Here is an 8,711-nt window from a genome sequence, read left to right as displayed (position 1 = left end):
TCTCAGTCAGTGTCTAGATGGATCTGTCAGGTCATCAAGTACGGTTACGACCACTTAGATGATCCGGTTTGATCGTTTTATAAGGTGAGAGCTGCGTCATGGGCCCTTCTCAATGGGTCCCCCTTTCAGGGGGTCATGTCCGCGGCTTTCTGGCGCGGACAGACTACCTTCACGGATTTTTATCTCCGGTCCTTGGCTTCTCATTCTGATGGATTGTATTCCCTTGGACCGGTGGTGGTTGCACAGTCTGTGGCTGTTCCTCCACAGTAATTCAGTGATTTTAAATAGTATGCTATCAGGCACCACGGTGGTACACCTGCTCGTTTCACGGGGAGGTTTTCCATTTTTTAATTACTTTCGGGGCTTTATTAGGGGGGTTCCTTGAACCTTTTCCCTACCTTGAGCATGTCTCGAGTTTGTTCCGTCAGCCTGGTCTGCCTGGATTCGAATCCTCCACTACGGTAAGACGAATTCGCATACCAAAGTTATTGTTATTAATACTGAAATCAAATTGAGGTTTTTGAAGTAAAACCAATGTTCATGATGTAATACTTTATGGAGTCCCACCCTGTATTCCGCCCCTTGCCTCCTCATCCCGGCTGCCTTTAGGCTCCATAAAAGGGGTTTGAGGAAGGGAGATCACTTCGTGGCTCTGTCGTCGAGATATGGGTAACATCACGGTAGGGAGGTAGGGATATTTGAATCTTTTGTTTTTGGGCTACAAAGATGGTTGTAGGTATTGTATATGCATACTAAAGTTATGGTAAGTATTATATCATGAAAATTGGTTTAACTTCAAAATCCTCAAGCTAAATACATCCAACGACAGCATACATTTTATCGTTGATAATTTTTCATTACTTCGCCGAAATACGGTGGCGACTTGCGCGAAATGCACAACTAAAGCCTTGGTCACACCGTTCGAGATTTCCTGTTATAACTTTATAGTCGGCACATTGGGATCGGCAAGCATAAATTTATTTTGTATCAAATTATACTCACAGGATGTGAGAAAAGTTCTTTGGGACATATATGGGTTGGTAAGGTATGACGAAGTGGGGTTAACATAGAACCCCGGGATATCCATGATAGTAAGTCATCACGGATATGATATTGAGTTCTGAATACATTCTGTATAATGAATCTGGTTCATCTTTTGCAATAAGTTACCTTGGCCTACAATGTACCTTCAACGTCAAATGAAACAAATAGGATCAATCTTATGATCGTATCTTTGAAGAAGTTCTTAGTCTTAATAATTTTATTTGGCCAGAAACTTGTTTCAATGAAGGGCTATACAAGTTGTACAAGAAAACTACTGTGGCACGTTTTGAATTTCAATGGGAACAATTATTTTAAATTTCAAACGGTTATATATAAATATCAATGATATAAAGAAAAATAATATGTTGCCTGTATCTCACTGAGACAAAGTCCTTTAAAACATACATTGACGAATACTCAAGGCCACAAGGTCAAATGTGTTTACATCTTAAAACAACGTCTTTCAAATTTCCTCTAGGCTGTATAGCTTGTGTGATGAAGGACTATCAAGTTTGTTGAAATTAATGCTCTAAGGCTAGACATACTTTGAAGATCGCAGGAATAAGATGTGTAAGGTAAATCAAAGAGAGTTCCATTAGTTGTAAAGAAATGACATGTGGCTTGTACTGAAAGCTTTCTTACTTTTTACTCTGAACATCGAAGAGTCGAATGTGTCTACAAACACTATTAAACAACATGTGAGCTTTGCAAACCCTTTGGGTAAGTTTCCATCGTACTTGTTTTTTCATGCATATTAGCAAATAATGTTCATGATGATTTTCATATTGTCTAAAAGTATCGATGATTCCCTTTAAATTCCAGCACCTATGCTTTTATTTCTAAATGGTAGAATTATTTACTCCAAAGTATTGTTATTTTCAATTACCATAACATAAATAGGAATGTCATATTTATATCAATATAATGGTCTGCGTTTTATTGACGTAAAATGACATTTACTAACTTTAAAAGGGTTCAATTGTCACACGAGTTATACTAACATCTATTAAATTGAGAGGAAATGTTAGTATAAAGTTCTATATATTTTATTTTTTATTTTATAAAGACATTATGAATATACTATATGTTAACAATGCTCCAAAGCACTTGACTTTGTTAAAGCACAAGCCTGATAAGGTCGTTACATGTCGTTATCACATGCACACCGGCGTACACCACAGTAAACAGACTCAAGTATGGCACTTAAACATGTACAAAAAAAAAAAAAAAAAAAAATGTCTTGTCAATCAGGCACAGTAAGGACACCGAGCCTTATCATTAACGTAACAATGTCTCAGGTCAGTATACAATCTGTGGCCTTATCAGTATGTCAATCACTAACAGCAGGAACAGTAGAAGTGCATAATGTATTAGGATATACAGATTTCAGTGATATGACGTCCTTTTTAAGATAACCTCATGCATGAGAAAGCTACCTGGCGTGACAGTTCAACTTTGAGAGTTACAAATGGAACCTGATTTTCTAAAAAGAGTAATCATGATGTTGAAAAATAATAGAGCCAGAATGAAAAAAGGGCCATTTTAGCTTGCTTGCCAGGAATTGCAAGTTTGAGCTTATGCGCTGGGGGAGGGTGCATCGTCCATCTGTCGTCTGGCATTATCATCCTCTAAGATCTATAAATCCTGAAGTATTGATAAAAAAGCTTTTATTCTGTTTTAGAATGCAAGCAAGTTGTCTCAAATAAATGACATTGATGGAATTCAGGAGAGCATAAGGGTATTTCTGTCTTGTCATTCAAAATATAAAATCCACGGTCATCTGCCCAAGGCAACCATAGATTGTTAGGTGTATATTTATAATTTAATATTCTTGTAATTCTCGTCATAAGTGGAGATGCATAATGTACGCGTTTACACAAAATAACAACTATTAAGTTATAGCAAAATATCATATGTTTAATAAAAATGTATAATAACATAAAAGTGAAAAAAGTATCACGTATACACATGACTACCTTTATAGGCATTCTCCCGGCACCGTACGTAGCAAACCCGAACAGAAATCACTATATAAAGGACAATGTACATACAGGTTTTATTGGTAACTTGGACAATATGTCGAAGTTAAAAAGGAGCGATATAAAATGCTAACGCTTATCTTAACAAGTAGGAGAATAAGATTGGAGCTAGTACCAAACCCCTATTACAATATAATCAAGAAATTGAGAAACTGTATAAAAAACTAAAATGGATTTCCTGAGAATTATGTCGATGAACCAATTTCAAAACTACCCATCCTCATTTTCACATTTTTAGTTATCTGTGCAGAAAATTGCTCTCTTCAAAAGCCTGGTTGATACACCGATAACCTTAACTAAAGAGATTGAAAACATGAAAATGATGCTTTCAAATGCAGATACAAGGAAACATTTAATGACAGTCTATTGATGTCGTCTCTCCAATGACTGGAATATCTTATTTAGCCTAACATCGTTAGTATGTAACGTTTTGAAGGATTTTAAAGCACATCTTCCTTTTCGCTGAAGTTTGTATAAGATTCGGAATCCTTTAGGCATTGAGTCGTCAATATTTTGACGTTACGAACCATTGATGAGTTATAAATGGACGAAATTGACATTGATGTAGAAAAAAGTTTACTCTGTTAGGCTTTTGGTTTCTACAAAGAAAATCTACAAAAAGTTGCTTTCTTTTCTTAGCATTCCAATGATTCTAGTAAACATTGTGAGATTTATAAACTGTAGACGTGATATTGAAGTTTGCCATCAGCACAGCCACCGACTGGTTCTAACCTACGGTAAACGTTTTATCAGAGAGGTTGGGACACTGATAAATATTGTGAGAATTAAATTCGCATAGAAGTTTTCCTTCAGTGTTCATACGTACAAAAAATGGAGAGCAAATTGGAATGTTTTAAGTAGAGGGAACTAGTGACTCCGAAATGAAAATGTCAATATTTACTCTTTGGCAATAATCTATATATATTCTAGACAATGGATTCATCCATTGTTACCATACATGTACATCTTTCCTTTATGTACTTTTGATTGAGGCATGTTCGTTCCTATCATAATTATACCAGACAATCAAAGACACAGCATTTATATTACAATAAAACATAAGAACATAACTGTTAATGACATCTTCATACAAGACTAATAAATATCATCTCAACGAATAACTTGATGATGAAATGAGTCTGTAACACCAGTAAAAGGTGTAGATCATCAGCTAAACCAAGGCTGTGTTCGCTATTAGATAACAAATGAAAAAAACCGTTAACAACATAAAATGTGTTTAAAAAACGGTTTCTTAACAATATATTAATGAAGTTTTACCATATTGTCCGGACAATGTTATCTGCAAAACCATGCACAAATTTCGACTCCAAACACTTAATTGTTTTAAACACATCAGCTAAGAACCTTGCTTGTTCTCGTCCATAACATTGTGTCCTATATAAAGTGACTTCCTCTTAACCAAGCAAAGTAATGACAGTGGGATCTGATCACTGCTAATTAAGTGTGACGGCATAGATCTTCCAAAATCTGTTGTAATGGTTCGAATGTTTATCGCTGTTGTGAGGCGACTGAGTTTTATTCTGAGTTGGTAAGGAAATATGACCAAAATATAAGATTGAAGAGCGCAAACGCGCAAGGGAAGATAACTCTCGACACTTTATCCACCATTCGCTTTATCTGTAAAGGTGACCTGCTCAGCGCTCGATTCCCGCTTCATATCGTTTTTACCGTTGCCGTTCATTGCCTGTCATGACAAAAAGAAGAAACATATGTTTTACTTCAAAATATGAATGAGTTGTGTAATTAAATAAGCTCCCTAATTATATTAACACCATGATAACTACCTTTCCTCCTATATTGAAGGATTAAGTTGCATGGCTTATGGTTTTGTAAGGATTCGTGTCATAGCGATGTTTTAGTTATAGTACTTCAGCAACCATGATTTTTAAACCACATCTTGATTTCGCTGAAATCGCTGTGTCTGAAAGGCTTTAACCAGAACACCTTGTGTGTCTGACAGGCTTTAACCGGATTAACTTTTCACGGTTGTCATCATAACCTAATTTCATGTTTGCCTATCTGTCGTTATTCAACACCAAAATATTACGTCTTCGATCGTTGTGACCGATATACAGTCACGGACTTCACAAAAGGCCTTGACATTGTTGACAATCTTTGCTGGAAATGATTATAATTACTAAGCAACTAGTTTTGCCATCGGCCTATATAGCCTCCATTGTGTCCCATGTCAGTGGCGCTGTTGTTTTTTGTAATGCTTTATAGATTTAGTTAATATTTTACTCGTCATATAAAGTGAGTGGAATATTCTAAAATATTGCAAAAAATAAACGTACAAAGCTAAATAAATGATAGAAATATATATCAAAGTATCAAACACAAACCTGAGTGGTTAACATCCCATCAGGATCAATGCCTAAAGACGGTAGGAGTTTGAAGCGACGTTTACGTGACAGAACATTGATGTAAGCAAACTCTAGGAGGGAGGCGAACACAAACATGAGTAACCATCCATATGTCAAAAGCCTTGATGTAAGACACGCGTGGAAGAGAGGAGCGTGCACCAGAACCTTGCGTCGTTATGGTGAGAACTGTTAGGACACCCAAGGAGATTCGAGCAGGCGTAGCCTCTGCGTCCACCCAAAACGAGACCCAGGACAACATGACGATGAGGATACTTCGGATGAAGATTTGTGCAATATAATAGCCGGTGTTCCTAGTGAGATGAAGTGTGACCTCCAGACAAGAGAAGTTCCCGCCTTGTCAAAGAGAAAACAAAAGTGCAACATTACCTTAAATATATATATATATATATATATTAATGAAATTGGATTTAAACCGACGACACTGAAGACAACAGAATAAGGAAACGAGATACCTCTACCTCATGAATTCAAACATAAACATAGACAAGGATATATGCTCAAAATGGATACACGTTTTCAGCACCACATATGACATCTTGCATTGTGGCTTTAGTCAAATCCAGGTCAGTATTTTGGTCAATAACAGTCAAAGTCAGAGTGAACCTGACTTTATTCATTGGAGACACTGCAATAACACAGGCGCATAAGTAAATAAGGCCTGGATGACAACCGTACATCATTTTACGTAAATTTAAGTCCCTAAGGTAGGTTATCTTGGAGATCTACTTTATTCAGAAACTTTATACACAAACAAGGCTAGGATGATACTACGGATAAACAAAAAGTAAAAAATGTTATTTTGTATTGCCATGCTTTAATGGAGCACTCTATTCAATTTTAAGGATATTGAGAAAAAGTATTAACTGGCTTGAGTGTGTATATCTGTGCAGGTGGATCTAAAGATGAAAAAAGTTCTTATAACCAACGTTTATACTGTGTTGCAACTTGAATTACATAGCACTGAAATGGTAACACCTAACCAAGACCATATTACCCCAACTGTGCGCAAGAGGAGTAAAGGGTATAATGTCTTGCTAAAGGACACGATCTCATGATCAACATAGAATCGGATGCGAACTTAGGACAATGCGGATACAGGCCGCCGTACTTTCAACTATAATTTGATTGATGGACTGCTCTTAAACATTTTGTCCTTGACAAACAAATTATGTGTGTGTCGTCATTTTGTCCTTGATTTTGTCGCTGATAAGTTATTTCTGTGTCGTCATTTTGTCATTGATAAGTTATTTTTGTGTCGTCATTTTGTCATTGATAAACAAGATATGCCCGTATCATCATCTGCATGTATCGTAGGAGGCGACTAATGTGATAATCACATGCTGAACAAGGGATTTGCGTTTGTGCCCACTTGTGGTCACAAAAGAGACCAAAATAAATCTGCTGTACCAATTGCAATATTTATAATTGGGTATCTTAACATTTCTCTACTTCTCACTTCCTCCTATTTCCTAGCGCCTTGCTCGGAAATATCTCACTTGTGGCTTAAATGTTGGTCGTTCGTTCAGTTGAAAAAGGCAATAGGTTCTGTAATCAGGCCGGATCATGCTAAAGTCCTGAACAATGTTAGTTGTTTTCCCTGCTAAACATTAAGCATCAACTCTTTGTTAGTATGATGTGACCGTGCGGAATGCTGTGCTGGATTCCTTCGGCACCGTATTTTTTCGCAAATACACACATGCACGCATACACAACACACATCGAGGCAAGTCCTTAAATGGCCTTAGCTATTGATAGGACGTCAAACCCTGATTAATGTACTTATTTCCTTAATTGTCAACAGGAAGAGAAAATGCATGTACTAGACTTGACCTACTTCAGCATTTTATAAAGAGTTCAAGTTTTAATGAATGCTTACCCTCCTCGTATTCTGGGGATATTTTGCAGTCATATGTACCGTCATCTAATAGCTGTCGGAGTATATCCTGTCTGTCAAACAATCAAACAAATGCAACAAATTGATATAGGTCATGAAATAAAAACTTAAACATGTTATAAACTATACTTTGGAATAAACTACCGACACTGAAAAATGTAAAAAGTAAACATTAAAACTTAACTACGTTATACACTTGACTGAAACATATAATACACTATACACTGATATACGATATACATATTACACTGAAACATATAATAAACTATACACTGATATACGTGATACATATTACACTGAAACATTTAATAAACTAAACACTGATATACGTGATCCATATTACAGTAAAACATAAAATAAACTATACGCTGATAAACGTGATACATATTACACTGAAACATATAATAAACTATACACTGGTTTACGTGATACATGTACATAAAACACTAAAACATATAATAAAATAAACGCTGATATACGTGATACATGTACATATTACACTGAAACATATAATAAACTTTACGCTGATATACGTGATACATATTACACTGAAACATATAATACACTATACACTGATATACGTGATACATATTACACTGAAACATGTAATAAACTATATACTGATATACGTGATACATATTACACCGAAATATATAACAAACTATACACTGATATACGTGATACATATTACACTGAAACATATAATAAACTAAACACTGATATACGTGATACGTATTACACTGAAACATATAATAAACTATACATTGATATACGTGATCCATATTACACTGAAACATATAATAAACTATACGCTGATATACGTGATACATATTACACTGAAACATATAATAAACTATGCACTGATATACGTGATACATATAATAAACTATACACTTATATACGTGATACATATTACACAGAAACATATGCTAAACTATACACTGATATACGTGATACATATTACACTGAAACATATAATAAACTATACACTGATATACGTGATACATATTACACTGAAACATATAATAAAATAAATGCTGATACACGTGATACATGTACATATTACACTGAAACATATAATAAACTATACGCTGATATACGTGATACATATTACACTGAATCATATAATAAACTATACACTGATATACGTTATACATATTACACTGAAACATATAATAAAGTATAAACTGATACACGTGATCCATATTACACTGAAACATATAATAGACTATACACTGATATACGTGATACATATTACACCGAAATATATAACAAACTATACACTGATATACGGGATACATATTACACTGAAACATATAATAAAGTATA

This window comes from Mizuhopecten yessoensis, unplaced genomic scaffold (genome assembly GCF_002113885.1).
Source record: "Mizuhopecten yessoensis strain PY_sf001 unplaced genomic scaffold, ASM211388v2 scaffold9049, whole genome shotgun sequence".
NCBI classification, from domain to species: Eukaryota; Metazoa; Mollusca; class Bivalvia; order Pectinida; family Pectinidae; genus Mizuhopecten; species Mizuhopecten yessoensis.
The sequence above is the reverse complement of the archived record's forward strand: the minus strand, read 5'-3'. Positions refer to the sequence as shown.